We start from the raw sequence: 19,063 nt of genomic DNA on the forward strand, positions 1-19,063 counted from the left end.
TTTAGGGAAATAAATGTCTACCAGTTAGGTATCGCGAGCTTTGAGTACAACTGGGAAACTCTGTCTCTTTTGAGTACCTCGTTGCGAGACGGAAGTAGAGCGTTCTTCTCTTGTTTCACAATGTTTTCGTAGATTCAAACAGACATTCCTGTGATAGTATCATGTTTCAACTTCATCTCTGATATTCATCGCAAGCTTTGCAGTCTCACGCAGACATACACGAAAGCCAAAAGAAATGGATGGGGAAGTAAAGTGAGAAAGTACGTACGGGGTTTTCACAATAAAATTGACGGTAAGAAGCGTTGGATTTTTTACTCCTTAGATAGTACTCATTTAAAAAGCACTATAGTAGATTCACATCAGCTGTGCATATGATATCTAGGCCAGCCTCTTACAACGCTCCTGATTGGCTGTTGATAAGCCAATCACAGGGCTGGAAGCTCTCAGTCTCTCTCGAGAATTGACAAGGGTAAGATCTATGTTCCACCTCTCCTGAGGGATACGTCTTTCAGGAGAGGTGGAGCATACATACTGGCTCTGTGAACTCTTTCGAGAGACTGAGAGTTTCCATCCCTGTGACTGGCTTATCAACAGCCAATCAGGAACGTCGTAAAGACCTGGCCTAGACATCAAATGCACGGTTGATGTGAATTTACTGTAGTAACCATTTAAAATCACTAAAAGACCTACTCTGGTCATTCATGATCGCGGTGGTCTGACCACAGGTATACGTGCTCGTGGAGGGCTTCCTGAATGAGCTGCTCAGGTTCTTATGAATAAGGCATTTTATGTCAGGGCCATATACGTGGTTCTACCAACGACCCTCGCATGCTAGCCTTTGCAGCATGAATTTGGCCCTTGTATCTCCTGGAACAGAACGTGTTCGTGTTTACGATATTAGCTGAATAGACCAGATATCTACTCGGTGTTAGAAAGTTCGGTTTTTCTCATTTACCTCATAAAATACGGAAATTCCAGCTTATTATTTCTGAAGCGCCAGCGCTACTAAGATCACAATTGCTAGGTCAGTGCCTCAACGGCGTGGTTGGTATGGTATTAGCGTCCCACCTCGGTGGTCGCGGGTTCGATTCTCGGCTATTCCATTGAGGAGTGAGATATGTGCATTTCTGGTGATAGAAGTTCACTCTCGACGTGGTTCGGAAGTCACGTAAAGCCGTTGGTCCCGTTGCTGAATAACCACTGGTTCCATGCAACATAAAAGCACCATACAAACAAACAAACAAACAAACAAACAAAAATGTTAGCTCCGCCCTGATTACAGACTACTAAAACAGATCTCTTATTCTGTGTATGTACTTTGCAAACATAATAAAATTAAGTTTCAGTCCTGATTAAAATTTAATTTTATTATATTTGCAATGAACATTATCATCGTAGCAATTCATCCAGGTGTTACATAGAGCACGAGTTCCGTTTTACGCTTAATGCTTTTTATCAGGGAATGATTAAATTCTTGTATCTATCATCATAGTCTTTCACCCAAAATAATTTTCTCTTTGTTGTATGAATAACTACCATGATTTTACGATGAAAGATTCTGACCTCGGATCTGTTTTAAAGGGAAAATGCACCGGTTGAGATTTAGCTGTGGCAATGTCTTATTTACGAACTTGCAAGACAAGTTACTATTTTCCTTGCTACCTTGTGGGCCGAGTACGCAATACCTTATCCGAATTATGGAGTACCATCATCTTATATCACATTTGTCAGTTAACCGCCCCCCACCCCGCCAGGGGGTAGTGCAGTCAGTACAGCCCCTGGCTGCAACCTCTCACATTTCATACACTGTACCTCCGTTCATATTTCCTTTTTCCATCTGACTTTCCACCCTTTCTAAAAAATGTTTCCTAGTGTAACTGCTTTGAGGTTTCCCTCTTGCTGCAACTTTCAAACCCTCTTACTTTCAATATCCCCTTTAAGCTCTGAATGGCCTCATAGGTCCCAGAGCTTGACCTTTGGCCTTAATTCTATATTCTATTCTGTTTTATTTGTCAGTGACAGCATTCGAAATGCAGCTTGTCCAGGTTTTGGAGGGGAAGATCCAGAATACTGATATCAAAACAATACACGTTTTATAGATATGGGCTCCTAATGCTGATATGCTAAGAAATAAAATGAGTTATAAACTATAGTTAGCCATGAAGAGGGTTATAGATTTTTTGTGCTTCGGCTTCCTTCAAAGTTGACTTTCTCCTTTGAATCTATTATCATTATCGTTATTTTGCAAGTGGCGTTCGCAAACGTCAGGAGTACAACAAAATAACGATTGGAACATTCTCTAAAATCTAAATTTACTGGCGGAAAAAGTTTTTCGCGCCATGTTCCTAAAATTTAGAGGATAAAATAAGAACGCAAACCTCACTTCAGTGTCAAGTCTGTTTCTTGCTTGGGAGGCTGTTGGAATGTAGCCTTAATAAATATCATGAAATAAATTACATTAAGCTCAGATTATTTGTCTCCGGAATGAAGACGCCAAGTGTGGCAAGTTCTTTAATATTAGGGTTACATCGTTTCTACATAACTTTCAAAACTAATTTCAAATTCCAAGAGTTGCTCATAAATCCCTGAGTTGCTTCTATCATTCTGTTGCTTTTGTTGTACTTAGAATGCCCAAGCTTTCTAAAAAGAAAGAAAGAAGGAAAAAAAACACATCTTAAATACAACGAAGGTACAAAATGGGATGTAGAAAGGATTGTAATCAAGAGACCGTTAGGTATTCAGTGTGAGGTAAGCTCGTCCGGTACTCGAGTATCGGGCATTAGGGTGAACATTGCGTTATTGAGTCCCTGAATATGGTTCATATGGGCTAATCTTCCATACCGTTCAGTAGGTTTACTTTTTGCTCCTTCCTGACCACAACAACTCGACTCCATTAATTCGCGGCTGTGGAGAATTGAATACGTTTAGCTGAAAATAGAACGGCGTGTTGCTTGATCACATCTGTTTATCAGGCAAAGCATAATGAAGTGTTCTGGGTCTAATTATCTTCTAATGAACGCCTTATGTGGAAAAACTAATCTAGGAAATCTTTCATTTTTCTGTTATCTCTTCGTTAACTGCTTTATGCAAGGACACGAAAGCTCTTTATTGCATCGTGTTCATAGTTCAAAGAGATTTTAATTCCTCATTTAGTTAGTGTTAGAATGAAGATTGCTGCAGTGCAACCTAGGCCTATAAATGCTTGGATATGGTCCATTTTTTTGGTATTAACTGCTATAAGTTTATGATGTTCATGATCCATGTCTCTCTCATCAGCACAAGTTGTCTGGTAGAGGGAGGTTCCAGTACTATTCGTACGAAGCTGACACTTTTGTGTATGCGATTGTAAGCCGAGCTTGTTAAGTTATGCCGAAGACCTGTACTGCTCTACAGGGCGGCCGATAAGATTAGCGGTATGTCTTAGTGCTCTAAGAGGATAATTTATTATGACCTGATATTTTGAAACCAAGACAACGCCTTAAGAATGGGATATCTCTGATCCGAAGTTATGAGAGAAAAGGACCAAGGTTATTGACCGAACTCTCGCGAGTTACGCAAAAGTGATCTTGAGAACACGAGGCTTCCGAAAAGCATCCAGGCTTTGATCTATCTTTTATTTGCAGCCAAACTTGTATTATTGTTCCAGATTGTGTCGCCCTTTACACAAACTTCGTCCTTTAAAAAAAGAAAAAGAAACGAACGAAAAGAGTACAGCGACCTTTTCGAAACCCTGCCGGTCAGTTTCTAAACTGAGTCTATTTTGTTAGTTTTCTGCAAAAGAAAACTATTGTGACGTCTTTGTCTGTCCATCCGCCCTCGGATCTAAACAACTACCGAGGCTAGAGAACTGCAGATTGCTATGTTGATCGTCCACCCTTCAATAATCAAACATACCGAATTGCAGCCCTCTAGCCTAAGTAGTTTTTATTTTGTATTCAAGTTTAAAGTTTGCCATAATCATGCATCTAGCATCGCTATAGAACATGCCACCACCGGACCGTGCATTATATTAGGGCTTGTGCCTTGTATGATAAGGCGCCTATGAGGTAATGTTAGACTAGCGATAATCTATACGCTAAGTCGGTTGGTATTGCACTTCCATCTTCAATGGAGTGTCTGGGGTTTTGTAGATCACTTACGAAGTCGGTATTACCTTTACGACGATGTGTTAAACTCATGGTTCGGTGAGGTTCTTGTAGAAAACACAAGGTATAAAATAGTATATTCTTCTGAAGTTTTACATGATGAAGATCAGGTATGATCGTAACAAGTCTTCTATGACGATAGCTTGATCGATTCTGCCAATGATGATGGCTAATCCTATTCCTCTACATGATAAAGCTTAGGTAAAGAGGTACAGGTCAATAAGAATGACGATAGCTAACTCTGTTCTGCTCGTCTAACATCTCTGTTACAAGTTATGAAGGAACAGACAGTAGTTCGAACATATGAACATACTATCAGATGACATAGTTTCATACGAACACACAATCAAATGAGACACGCTACAGATCACGTAGGCGGTAGTTGTCTCAAGCAGGGAGCTTGGACTAATGTTTATAAACAATTGAATGACTACAGGTGACGGCATGTTATCTTAGCCTACATACTTATTGTATACGTCATCTTTAGCGTCTCTAGTCTGATCACATTCCTGCAAGCAATCTGGTTGACCTCTTTAGTTTTAGACTTTTATATATATGGACTAACATTCCATATTTTTATTATGTAAACACTTACATTAGCTCGGTCAGCTACCAAAACCAGCTACTGAATATTTACTCAAACTTGACTTGCATCTGACTTATAGGAGTGTGATACAGACACTATGTGAATATATATATATATAAGTAAATAAAAATTCATTGTGTACATGAATTGATTCAAGTAATAAAATATAAAACAATGATATTGGTAAATAATAGTGATCACATGATATATATAATGATACAGTTTTTCACTTCATCTCTTTAAGATACTATGCTACAGAAAATACTAATGTACTCTGATAATTGCATAGAATGAAGATTAACATGATAAAAATCATATTTTAACGATAAAAAGATAAAAAATCATATATGAATTGATAAAATTATTAATGTTTATGCTGATTGATTCGTTGATTTCTGATTCATTAATCAATATACTAACTCATATATAAACTGAAGATATTGGGATAAAAGGTAACAGATTGATTATAGGCTACCTGATTTGTTTATACATTGGTATATAGATTCATATAATTATGATTAATATATGTGCACTTTAAATAGATTCCTACTGCGTACACGCAAGATATATTTGATTCTGTTATTTATGATCATTTATATAAGAGATTCCTATTGCGTACACGCAAAGATATATTTCGACTCTGTTATTTATGATCAATTATATATAGGATACATGATACTTTATATATATAGGATACATGACCGAGGTTATACTACTTCACTTTTAACTAGCTTTCGAACAACTTTTCGTCCATTACACAGTTCCAGACAACCACCTATAGCCAATTGAAACGGCCTTTTTCAATGGTTAAAACAAGGGGAAAATTTGCCTGGGCGGGTCCAACGTTCCATTTTGCGCTCATACTTATTCTCTGCATCCTAAGCTACACGATTACGTTCGCGATGAATAGATCATCCCAGCACGAGTCCTTCGCCAGCAAGTAGAGTTGAATATCCTTCGGGTCGTAATTGTCGGAAGTATGTCCCATTTGTAGTCGATTTCCCACAGCCACCGGAGCATTCCGCATTAAAACGAGATTAACGACGAGATACGGTGTCGGTCGAAGAAGTCCATGAAATTCCTTTCACATTGTAGGCGGTTGTTACTTGACTGTAGTCGTCCGCTGCGACGAACGATTTTTTGAAGTTGCGATGTGAAACTCTCATACTGCAGGATACTGTAACCAGGTTCCATTAATCAGCCTGCAAGTGAAATTATACTTGTCACAAGGGCAAAGTAAATTCAAACGACATCCAAATACAGGGGAGGGAAGAGAGCATTTTAGACCAGACTTACCCACATGAATTCGCTGATATTTGGAATTCAAAAGAGTCCGCTGTACAAACTTTTTTATCCATTGCATTAACAATGAGTGAACCTATCCAGGTCTATGATGACTGTAAAATAATATCCAATAATTATAACAAAAAAAAAAAAAAAAAATAAATAGATATCTTACGAATCTCAAAGAAAATTCGATATTACTGGTAGTAAGTTACTAGACAAAGAAGTGGAAAACGGAGCTAATTGTAAGATTGCCAGGCAACATAAGAGTCGAAGAGAATATTAATCATGATTCTATGTGCCCTAACAAAAGTTTCATATTCAATTTTCTCGTGCGCATCCTCTGAGGTTAACTTTTAAAACATTATTAATAGGTAGGAGATGCAACGAAAAAAACCCACTATGTAAACTAATTTCTAAATAAACTTTGGGTTTTTCAAGAAATGTGACATTTTCCCATGAATGTTTTACTTGAATTGTAATAGGCTAATGTTGCAAGTAAATATTTCTTATCCACAACTTGATAATTCTAAATGTCCGTTTACCCATGTCATAAGCTGAATTATTGACTCTAATTGTCTATGAGGTTCAGAAAAAAAAAATTAATTCATTTTGTTGTTATAGAAATTCTATTTGCTTATTTTGTTCATTAATTTCAAAATGATTGCAAGTCCTTAACTACTTGCATTACACACACGGATAAGAATATGTTATGTGGCCTGTCATGTGACCTATGAACCACATGTGAAGTTCATGAGCTAAGCATTCCTTTCTCCAGTCAATCGCTTTTGCAAGCAGAGACGACACACAGATGAAGCCTGTGTAAGCAGATTATTGAGGTTAAAAGGAACAAATGCTGATACGGCAATGATGACGTCGTCACTGGCAGGAGATTGCTCTCAGCCAGCTAAGAGTTACGTTACTTGCTGTAAGAGATACGACTTTAGTATAAATTTTTTTGTTTTTTGTTTTTTTAGTACTCGACCCACATGAGAAGAATGTCTGAAAAAAAACAGTACCAAATTTGAACAATATATTAGTTTCATGCTGGAAATCTGCATAATTGTACTTATGTTAAATTAAATATTCCTTATTCAAACACTTTTATATGAAAAACGGTTTTCCATACCAAATTCTAATATATATTACTTAGCCCTGTATAAGATTCATATAGGATTATTTCATAGATAACATTTTCACTTCTAGACTTCCTGACTTTAAAATCTCTTTATTTTATTTTATTTATTTTATGTTTATTATTAGTTTTATTTATTTATTTATTTATTTAATTTTTTTTTTTTTTTTTTTTTTTTCATTGACTACGAATATAAATCACCGGGACAGACAATATGTCAGTAGGTTTTGGATATGTATTTGAACTTTTAGCTTATTTGTCATTACTAAAGCGTTAAGTTAGAGTTCAAATCTTTACGCATATATATTTGGATATTTAATGGTTACGTTTTGCTTATTTGATTTTATCGTGATTCCTTTTTTTATTATAATTTGTAACCCTTCCGACTTCTTACGGAGTGTATTATATTGACTCCACTTGTATCCATATTTATTTTATTTTTTTTTTTATATTTATTTATTTATATGTTTTTTATATATCTTTGATAAATTAATGGTTGGCTTGAATATGTGGAAAAGTGTTCTAGCGGCGTACCGTATAAGGCTACTTGCGGCATCAATTCTATAGATACAAGATATAAATGATAAAGGTATTTAAAACCGCGAGAACCGCTATAATCCAGTCGGATCCAATATCACGAGTTGTAACTCGTAAGACATTGACACTTCCTATTTAATTATCCGTTATTCTACCAAACCGATTGACTCTGGGTGAATAAAATATATTATTGGTTTTCTTAATGGAAAGGAATTCACACGTGTTAAGGAGATTATTATTGATTTACACCACCCGAGTCACAGATTATTATGTGTTGAATTCCATATTTACTGATTTAGCACTCATAAATATTCCTAACGCTCTCAATTGCGGTGTTTTGTTTTAGTGCTATTAATTCTATATAACGTGTCAAGGAACTATTAACACTAAGAAGTGTTTATTTCCCTCTGTCAGACTCGTAATTCTGTTAATAATTCTACGTATATTCTTTCAAGGATTGATTTGGGCACAGGATAGGCCCTTAAACTGACAGGTGTCTTAGTGTATCCTTGTTTTTTCATGACACGTGTTACAATTAGTTATGTGCTTTTATATCTGTAAGCATTGTAGGCCAGTAAAACAGTGATTTGGCTTTCTGTGACATAGTAGGAAACCCTGGATGACGGAATGCAACCAGTTTATGACGATTGGTATGAAAGAGATTATACTAATACCTGGTCGTTAGTCATCTGCTGTGTTCTTCGGGTTTTCCTCGTCACAGACCTACATATAATATTACATTTGATTACATTATTCCTGATAACACATACTTTAAATATACTTTTGCTTTAGGGTTTCCGCTCGAAGTGTTTATTGTTTTTGCCTAGCCACTGACCCTGTTTCCGTTTCGAAGTGTTTATTGTTTGGTGTTTATTGCTGCTGACTCTGTTTCCGTTCGAAGTGTTTATTGTTTGGGTTATGTCTGTTGACGCTTGCTTTGTTCAGTTTGTAACAGTTCTGCGCTCCGACCCAGATATTCAATGCTCGCGATCTCTTGGGTTAAGGAATTTTCTTGTTTAGATACGGTTTTAACAATAGGCATGGATGTTTCTATATCTTTTAGTCCAATTAATGGTTCTTTGCTGTATGGTGCGGGATTGCGGGATAATGCGTCAGCTATGATAATTGCTTTCCCAGGTAGATATCTTATCTTGGCTCCAAAGACCTGAATGATCATTTGTCACCGAGTTCCTTTTGGACTGTGATTAAAGCCTTTGAAAAACTCGGTAAAGGACTCATGTTCAGTAAGGACTTTATCAGGATAGCCATAGATTATGAACTTAAGATGTACTAGTGAGTTAAAGATACCTAGCCCTTCCTTGCCTATTACGCATATTTCTTTCAGAGGGCTTTAGTTTACGTGAATAAAAAGCTATAGGGAAGAACTGTTTATCATATTACTGAAGTAGTATCCCTCTTACCCCTTGGTCTGAGGCGTCTGTTGCAAGAAAAAAAAATTCCTTATTTAAATCAGGGATTTTTAAGTTAGGTAAGCTGCATTTTCCGCTTTTAAGATATCGAACGCCTGTTGATGCTTTTCAGACCATAATAAATCTACGCTCTTCTTCGTAAGATCTGTTAAAGGAGCTGTCATGATTGAAGAGTTACATATTTGCATACGATTGTAATACCCACTACAGCGCAAAAGTGCTGTATCCCCCTTTTACGTTAATAAGTACCGGAAAGTTATGAATAGCCGACACCTTACATGGACTACTTTTAAGACCTTGACCAGACACATAAAACCTAGATAAACATGTTCGGTTTTAAAAACTCACATTTAGATATTTTACTCTGAGATTATTTGTCTTTGTCTCTGTAGCACTAGCTCTACTTTATGTGAATGTACTTCTAAGGTATTAGAAAAGATTACAAGATCATCCATATAGGCATGTAGGTTATCCCCTAAAAGTCCTCCAAACACTATATTATAATTGGGGTGCAACGTAAGCCGGAGGCATACGTAAAAATTGATAATGTCCCCTGAGTGTGCTGAAACGGTATATGAGGTACAATCACTTAGGTAATGGTATCAGGTAAAAGCCTTTAAGTAAGTCCAAGTAGGTGAAAAAAAAAAAAAACAAAATTAATTCTAACCTAACAGAGATAAGATTGTCGTCAGTACATGGCACTGGAAACTATCGGGAGTCGTTTTCTTGTTTAAGCGTCAGAAATCTACGCAGATACGCCAAGTCCGATCTTTTATGGCATGACGTTTGAGGGAAAAATTATATGGGCTATTTGATTTCCTAATGACTCCTATTACTAACATTTTTCAACTTCGGTCATTTATCTCTATTTGAAATTTGCAGTGAGATCTATACGAAGTACGTATATAGCTTTATGTTTGTCCTTAGACCGTATTTTGTGTTAAATTACATCCGTTTTTTCTCCCAGAGATCACTCGCTAGTGGAGAAACTTCCTGGTATTCAGGTAAAAGATAAAAAAAATTTCTGCTGAATCACCTCTGCTTGAATGACTTTACGGATATTACTTAGATAGATTATCAGAGAGATTCATCCACGACTGGTTGGGCGTGATTAAAAATTAGCAACAATAAAAAATGCGATATTTATAACTTCCGTATCCACGATATGTATACTTTTAGGGCTTTGTTCGCGGAAATCGTTATATTTCAGAGTGTCGGGAAGGATTAAAATTTCATTTCCCAGCAAAGTCTTTTTACACGCACTAAGACATTCGAGGGTGCATGCTTCTCGAGATTTTTGCGTGCAAAGTACGACTGCGGTTGTGGGAGAATTCTGTTGGGTCATTTGAACAATGTTACGATTTATGAGACAAATGTATAGTTCCTTTATATAAGTTATTATTTGATTAACTGTCTCATTTTTGTTCAAACGGATTTTACTATGTTTGAAGGTTTATAGGATTTTCCTTTGATAAACACGCCTTATTTTGCAGGATGTAAGATAATATTTTGTATACCCCTAGATGAATCTTACAATTACACTAGATACAGATCAATGTTTTTTATAACTATAGAGGTATCTGTAAGCGCTCGCTTATCCGGACTTCTCATTAGGGAAGTTCGAACAACAGACGGTGAGTCCGTAAATACAAGATATTACGTGTATTAAAGAAATAAAACAAGATATTCTAATTTTACGGCGCGTACAGTTGGGCTTAATCCACCAGTATTTATTATAACTTAATGTATTAAAATTAAAACGAAAACCTGCTCTGATTACTTATACGGTCGTGTGTTTCATAGGAAAAATCCTTTTTAATTCAAAAAGATATTGGTATGAACCAACATCGCTTTTCCCCACTCTGCTAGAGTCGCTTATTGCGTGGAATTTGCTTTGCTTTGAAAACTTCGGCAGATCTGACTAACCTTGACCGCTTGACTAGGTGACACAGTCACCGAGTTTGCTTGTTTGATTCTGAACGGGCTACTGTTTCTATTTCTTTTTGTAATAATTAGGATCCTTCTCTTTATTACCATCGGCAACGTATTGTGTGCTTTTAGCATTATGTTGCTGGTTACGTATAAAGCAATGAATGACGAACTATTAGGAACTGAGCGATTACTAATAAGACAAGTTATCTCTACTGTATTCAATATTAACTGTTTGTACTTCATTCTTGCTAAAATTTGAAATAGTGAGGGATCCTGGTCAGCGCATTTAGCCTGATGAAAGTTTTTTACAGACATGTTATTCCTTGCAATCCAGCCATATTTTTAAAGTTAAGTTGAGTCATTGAGGTTCGATATTTTTATATAACCAAAAACTCAAGCTAAAACTGCGATCGGGACTTTGCAAAGGAGCATTTATTGTCATGACCCGAAATAGTGTTACCTCTAATTTATATAGATTTGTACGGGTGTTCCACTTGTTTTTTTTGTGTGTTTTCTAATCACTACGGTGCTTAACGACCCTATCCATGCATCTGTATAAATACAGACGTCCACTGCGTAAACGCATATTCACTGTTTAATATGATTTGTTACGTAAGGGATTAATAATCACCCAAAATGATAAAGTTAACATAGTATATGATTATGATAGTTTCAGTAGAACTTCTGGAAACAGACACTCAAAGATAAAAACTCGCAGTAGCGAAATCTCAATGATGTAGATAATTTCTGTAAAAAAGTAAGATTGAAGAATGTCTCGTAACTTCAGCCACAGGAATAACGAAATTCGACCTGCAAAGGAAACACTCAAAGTTACTCCAAATGAATAAAAAATTGTACTTAGCTTGCTTTTGTGGGAAGTCACGGTGTTCCGATAACGACACACGGGCCTTGGTCCTCCTTCTTTATTTGCGGATGACCTGGTTTGGCTTCAGTTTCCCCTCGTGCGCGTTGTTTCGATGATTCGAGCCCTTGAAAGATCCGATGCTGCAGACGCGTTCGGTTTGTTTTCTTGCAGTGCCGGAAACGCTCACTAACGATGTTTTCTTGAATGATTCTAATGAGAGACGAAGCTTGCGTTGTCGTAGGAAAAAGACACGTCGGTTTTGTTTCTTGAAGTTATTCATTAACAATGATACTAGTTGCTTGAAGAATCTGTTGCTTTCGTCGTCGTTGAAGAGTTCTTATTGTTTTCTGAAGTCGCTCAGTAACGATGATACTATGTTTGCTTGAGAATCTGCTGCTTCCGTCGTCGTTGACTTCTTATGATACATGATTTAGTTATTCTGATTTTTCTTCGTAGGACGTTGTAGAGTTCTTCTGGTCCGCTGGCCACCAATATTAGCTTTTAGGGCTTGTGCCTTGTATGATAAGGCCCGCCCTATGAGGTAATGTTAGACTAGCGATAATCTACTACGCTAAGTCGGTTGGTATTGCACTTCCATCTTCAATGGAGTGTCTGGGGTTTTGTAGATCACTTACGAAGTCGGTATTACCTTTACGACGATGTGTTGAACTCATGGTTCGGTGAGGTTCTTGTAGAAAACACAAGGTATAAAAATAGTATATTCTTCTGAAGTTTTACATGATGAAGATCAGGTATGATCGTACAAGTCTTCTATGACGATAGCTGATCGATTCTGCAATGATGATGGCTAATCCTATTCCTCTACATGATAAAGCTTAGGTAAAGAGGTACAGGTCTTCTAATGACGATAGCTAACTCTGTTCTGCTCGTCTAACATCTCTGTTACAAGTTTTATGAAGGAACAGACAGTAGTTCGAACATATGAACATACTATCAGATGACATAGTTTCATACGAACACACAATCAAATGAGACACTACAGATCACGTAGGCGGTAGTTGTCTCAAGCAGGGAGCTTGGACTAATGTTTATAAACAATTGAATGACTACAGGTGACGGCATGTTATCTTAGCCTACATACTTATTGTATTACAGTTCATCTTTAGCGTCTCTAGTCTGATCACATTCCTGCAAGCAATCTGGTTGACCTCTTTAGTTTTAGACTTTTATATATATGGACTAACATTCCATATTTTTATTATGTAAACACTTACATATACACCGTACAGGAAACTCGATTGCGCCGAAGAAACTTCATCGCATTTGTTACTTATTTTTGTTATTATCGTAAATCAGGATAGAGAATTTGACGAATTTGTTTGAAACTAATTTCATGTATTTAAAGATATAAAAATGAAGAGTGAACGAGAATTGTAGACATAGTCTCCTTCACCTCATCTCTAAGTTACCTTAAAATAAAGACCACATTTCATTTACGATGAAATCTTGGCCGAATAAATGGTTATGTAAAGAAGCAGATAGCCTGTTGAATGATCTTGCATTTGCATATGAAGAAGAGAGCCAAAACAAGCTAAAGAACAAACAACACCAAACCGTGTATTTTTTCCTTTTATTCAGTTCAGGTGAAAAGTTTCCTGTTCGCTCTTCGAATTCTTCCGAAACTACTGTATTTGAAGTTTGCAATTTGCATTGTGGAACATTCCACGAAGCTGAAAGGAACTGACGGCATTGCAAATGAACGATCTCCAAAGCCCCAGACTTAAAAAAATAAAAACTGCTATAACAAGTAATAAAAACGAAGAGTGCACTTTCTATAATCATATTATTCCGACGAAATCTAAATTACTCTTTATATACGCTGGCGAAGAAGAGTGCTGTAGTCAAAGTTAGCCAACGCCTTTGTGTGCGTGCGTGCGTATGTGAGACGTGAGGTGGCCAGTGCGCGTAAGTGAACATTGCTGCTATGGGCCGAAGGTAAGCTATAAACCAGGTTCCTCGTTCTATCTCTCTCTCTCTCTCTCTCTCTCTATCTCTCTCTCTCATCTCTCTCTCTCTCTCTCTCTCTGATGATCTGACACTCATACTAGCCAGGTTTTGTCGGTTCCGGTTAATATATGCATGCTCTTTGCAACTCCGCGCCCAGATAACATAAATACTTGAGTATTCTGATATCATTCATGTTTTTCCATTAAATGGTCCTCTATGTTTTATATTCCTCTCGTTGAGGATTATTAAACGTGTGGTAAATTTTATCTGCGCAAACACACGAATTCTTGATTCATCGCAATGGAATAGAATTTAAAAGCAATTTAAGATCAATTTCCCTGTTGTCATTATTTTTGCAAATCATTACCAAGTGAGCAGCTAGGATGCACTCTTGCATATCCTTGATTTAGGCTACACAGGGTCAGATTGGGGCCCACCCCTACCCTAGTCACGTAAGAACACGCCACCCTAAGTTAGGTTTGGTTAGGTTAGGTTGCGTTAAATGTGACCCCGGTAGAATGTGATATGTCTGGTGGAATTGGATTTTTTTTATTACGATTTTTGTGATGACGTTTTTGCTGGAAATTCACAGGCCTAAATTACTGACTTCTTGAGGAATGATATAAGTAAAACAAACAAGTGATTTACGAGTAGAATAAAACTTGGACCATTCGAAGCACAAACGAAACTATCATGAAAAAAATTCTAGCAAAAACCACTTGGTACAGGGCGAGCAATTAATCAGATAGCTAGAGTATTTATTTTTAAGGCTTACGTGTATGTTTTTATTTAGATTTGTTGCAAAGAAAACGCAAAGGACGTCGTGTGTGAAGTAGGACGTAGAAATAAACAGCTACTACGGAAATATTCCCAATAATATATTTTTTTCATTTAGAAGTCGATATTGATTACACACACACACACACACACGCACGAAACCGCGTTCGAAAATGTAGGTAGTTAGTTACCTGTAACTCCATTCCTTGCCACGATCGGCAAGGTAGTAATGCACTTCTTGTTTTGTCTACAGAGCTCGAATTTATTACTGGTGAGATGGGGAATTGTAACCCGAGTGTGCCTTTCTGATAGGCTAAATAATGGCACGTGTGTGAGGCCACGTATCTTGTTTATATTGGGGTCCTGTGTGCTTTCCTTAGATGCTGGCTGCTGTGTTTGGTGAGAAGACTCGCTAATTGATGCGAATCTTTGTATGAGGAGCGATAATATGTCGAACTTCACTGACGGGTGATGGAGGAGGGCCTCGCTGTGTTCGTCTGTCTTCATTAATGAACGTCTGGGGTCACTTTTAAACAACAGCGTCTAGTGTGTCGTCGCTTCTAACGCTGGAATAACAGTGACGATAAGAATAAAAATGCTCAGTGCGAATCCATATTTTTATTTTCTTCTGCGTAACTTGATCAGTGTAGGATTCACGAACTCCCTTTTTAACTATCGAAGAGTCTTAAGCAAGAAACTATAGGGCTGCATAATTTGTTAGGGAAATTATAAATAAGATTGAACAATGACCTAAATTTTGTGGTGAATATTCAAGACTCAAAATCCCTATTATTGTTTAACGTGAACTTTATCCTTGGCAAACTACTGATCAGTTCCCTCTTGGTCGGTTGGCCTTGGGACAATCCTAATCTATACAACTAAACTTCTCACACATATGAATCAGGATTACATATAGTGTACAAAGATATGACAATGATAACCACAGGTGTATTATGTTTATGTGGTTTTTTTCTGGTGCAATATCCAAAATCAAAATAATGGTGACCATATCCCCGGGTCTTCTTCATAGCCCAGAATGTGCTACGCCAATGGCAATGCAGTCATCAAGCTTTCCTTGCTCCAACATTGCAACCTGAACTTGAAGCGCGCTCAGTGGCGTGGTCGGTATGGTGTTGGCGTACCACCTCGGTGGCCGCGAGTTCGATTCTCGGGCATTCCATTGAGGTGTGAGAGATATGTGTTTCTGGTGACAGAAGTTCACTCTCGACGTGGTTCGGAAGTCACGTAAAGCCGTTGGTCCCGTTGCTGAATAACCACCAGTTCCATGCAACGTAAAAACACCATACAAACAAGCAACCTGAACTTGTTGTTAAAATTGGATTACATATAGCTGCCATGATAAATGATCATCCTCAGCTGCTTATAGGTTAAGGTGAATGGCAACAAAGACGCCAGTTAGCATCATGACAGATGTCGACTCTCATCAATCAACGTGAGCTTCCTGCGTCTCGTAGACTGATTTCACTCTCGCTTTTTGCCTTAAACCTAAGAGATTACAGCCTCGACTATTTATTTTTCTGACACGTCTCTTTGTGACTTCAGACAAGACGATTCATCAGCCTGAAGTAGCTGTTGTTATGGCTTTGTGTGCTGATGTGAACACGAGGATTTGCGTGGATCCACGATGCTAACATCCTCGTTGATAAACTTGGACAGTCAGAGTTTTGTTAAAACATGAGATCTGTCAAATGTGAAATTTGTTTAGAACGAGAATAATGAGTACACCGATACCTGTCTATTGTGCTCAGGAAGGGGCACATGAAGAAGATCAAAACAACCCGTTACGAAAGGATCTGTTTTACATATTTTTCTTATTCCATCGTCTGCTCACACACCCTGTTTAATACATGGTGTGTAGTACGATAAATACCAAGTACTTTAATTCTCGATGCAAGTGGCTGAAGACGCTGGGAAGGTGGGCGTTGCAGAGATGTTTCTCAAAGGACAACAACTTCCCTTATGAGGCATCGGGGAAGGAAGACATTTGTTTGAGAAATCTTCAGACAGCGAAGACTTTTGTTTACGAGAAGAATTGTTGGATTTCACTGAAGATAAATTTAAAAGCAACAAAAACCGTTTGTGTCAACTTGTGTGTGTGTGTGTGTCTGTATGTGTGTGTGGAAGATGTGGCGCTGCTTCCCTTTGTGGGATACAGAACAATTGTGAAATAGAAATAAAAACTTTGTTCCTTTTCCTTTTTTGGGACGATGCACAATGACTAAAGTCCGGTTGTCTCTCTCATACAATTTGCATGATGGTTTGAAGGTAGATACTTGCCAGCAAGGTTATTGAGTTTCTAAAGGATATTTCAAGACTCCCCTGACTCATAATTCTATCCTGTTCTTAATGACTGCATATTTCAGTTTAAAACTCTCAGTGACTGGTTTTGTCTTTTGCCTTTTAGAAGTAAGTTAGAAACAGTCTTGTCAATAATTCCGCGAAATACATAATTAAAGATGACCTGCTTTGGCAAATCAGTAACGAGTAACGAGGTATAAACTATAAGTATCTGCAAACGTGGAGAGGTTATTATGACCCTGATTGAGATATTGTATTACTAGACTTCAGCAAAGACAAAAGAAGTCAAATTAAAGGACAAAGTATAGTTATGTGACCATCAGAAAGGCTCTCGACCAGGGTGTGGGCACGAGAGGGTCATGGTCTGAGGGGCAGGATTATGCAACAACATTTTCAAAGGTAATCGTTAGAAGATAATCCTAATGTTTTATAACTATTGCCTACAAAAATGTTTGGGTAAATATCTGCAGCCAATATCAATTGAGACTTCTATCTTGCCTTTGACCGGTTGGGGGGTGGTCAGCTTCCGCCAATCACTATTAGATTTAGTGATGTAGGCTGTGAATATTTTCCTTTAGCTTCAAGAAAAATTGTCTATGTATAGTATTGTTACGAAGTGCCAAGTATCTGGTTACCATTCATAAATTATTACCTCACCAAAAGCCAGACACCTGAACCCTCATAACACGTATTAAATGACTGAATACTCTAAAGGCAACAGTGATCCCTTAACACTTACCAGTATTGCAGAAAATCAGACTAAGTTCATCAAAACAGGTGTGAGGTAATCTTGTAAGTAATTAAATTAATCAAAGGGCATCACTCCATCAACAACTTTAAAAGTTTAAGTATTTCCCTGATTTCAGAAGTCTAAGTACTTCCCTGGTTCTAAGTCACTTCAAGTAAATTGAAGGAAAGCAAATCAATTATCACTCTATGTTTCTACCTAACATAAATATAATCATAATTAAATGCAAATATACTGGTTAGAAATAAAAACACTTATAAAAATCTTAAATTCTAAAATTTATTATTAAATTCAAAATTTATAAGTGAAATTCACAATATCAGGGAAAATTACTGTTACTTGAAAACAAAGTAAAGTTTAATTAATTCTTGAATCAAATTAAGTAAAAATAAATCAAAATTAATTTATCACAAAATTCAAGAAAATTAATTCAATCAAAATTCAAAAGTGTTAGGCAATAATTGAAAATTTGAAATTAATTCACAAGTGCTAAACAACAATAAAACTTGAAAAGAATTCTAAGTAAACGCAAATTAATTCACAAATGTTAAATTTACTTAAATGTGGAATGATTAAGCAATGAAAATAACCAAGTCAATTAAATTGTGAATGCAAATGAAAATATAAAATAAAAAGGCACACTTCAATAAGAAAATGAACAACTGCACAAACAATGGAACAATCACAAACACAAAAATACACAATGTGTAAAAGTGTAAATCTTTTCACTCAAAACGCTGCAACCAACAGTTTTTACCAAACCTTCATAACCACCTGTTATTAGTTATTAGTTAACCAAACCGTTTTTAGTTATTAGTTAATCACCTAACCGTTATTAGTTAACCACAGTTCCTATCCGTTATTAGTTGCAACTAATAAAAATATAACACTTTACCTTTTTGGTGTACCAACTTCTTTCTCTGCTGCAGTCTTGTCTTACACCCTTTCACAAAAACCAGGCGCCGTTACGAAACAATGTTTGTTCAGATTCCACAAAAGAAACTAAATAACACTAAATAAGCTCTAAGAAATATCAAATATGAAATTCTAAGTTACGAGTGACCAGTTTACGTTACGTTGATATAATCTCAATGATGTCGAGTGAGAGAGAGAGAGAGAGAGAGAGAGAGAGAGAGAGAGAGAGAGAGCGAGAGAGGGAGATCTAACCGCCTCGAGGTTCTATGATATAATAAAATCTTCTTCCCTGCGGAAACTGGACAGGGCAGATGACAAAAACGTTTTTGGCACGAATGATTCCAGTAGCTTCGAAATCTGACTCAATCTTCATAAAGAAATGTGCAATCTCCACATGGCTTTGATCAAAGACGTACGCGTAC

At 37.0% G+C, this 19,063-nt stretch overlaps 1 protein-coding gene across 12 annotated transcripts in view; it reads left to right on the forward strand.

Annotated features, from left to right (window-relative positions):
• Nucleotides 1–19,063, forward strand: part of LOC135218373 (calcium-activated chloride channel regulator 1-like) — a 376,124-nt gene that overhangs the window by 127,159 nt on the left and 229,902 nt on the right. The gene's annotated exons all lie outside the window — the stretch shown is intronic.

This window comes from Macrobrachium nipponense, chromosome 9 (genome assembly GCF_015104395.2).
Source record: "Macrobrachium nipponense isolate FS-2020 chromosome 9, ASM1510439v2, whole genome shotgun sequence".
In the NCBI taxonomy this organism is placed as follows: Eukaryota; Metazoa; Arthropoda; class Malacostraca; order Decapoda; family Palaemonidae; genus Macrobrachium; species Macrobrachium nipponense.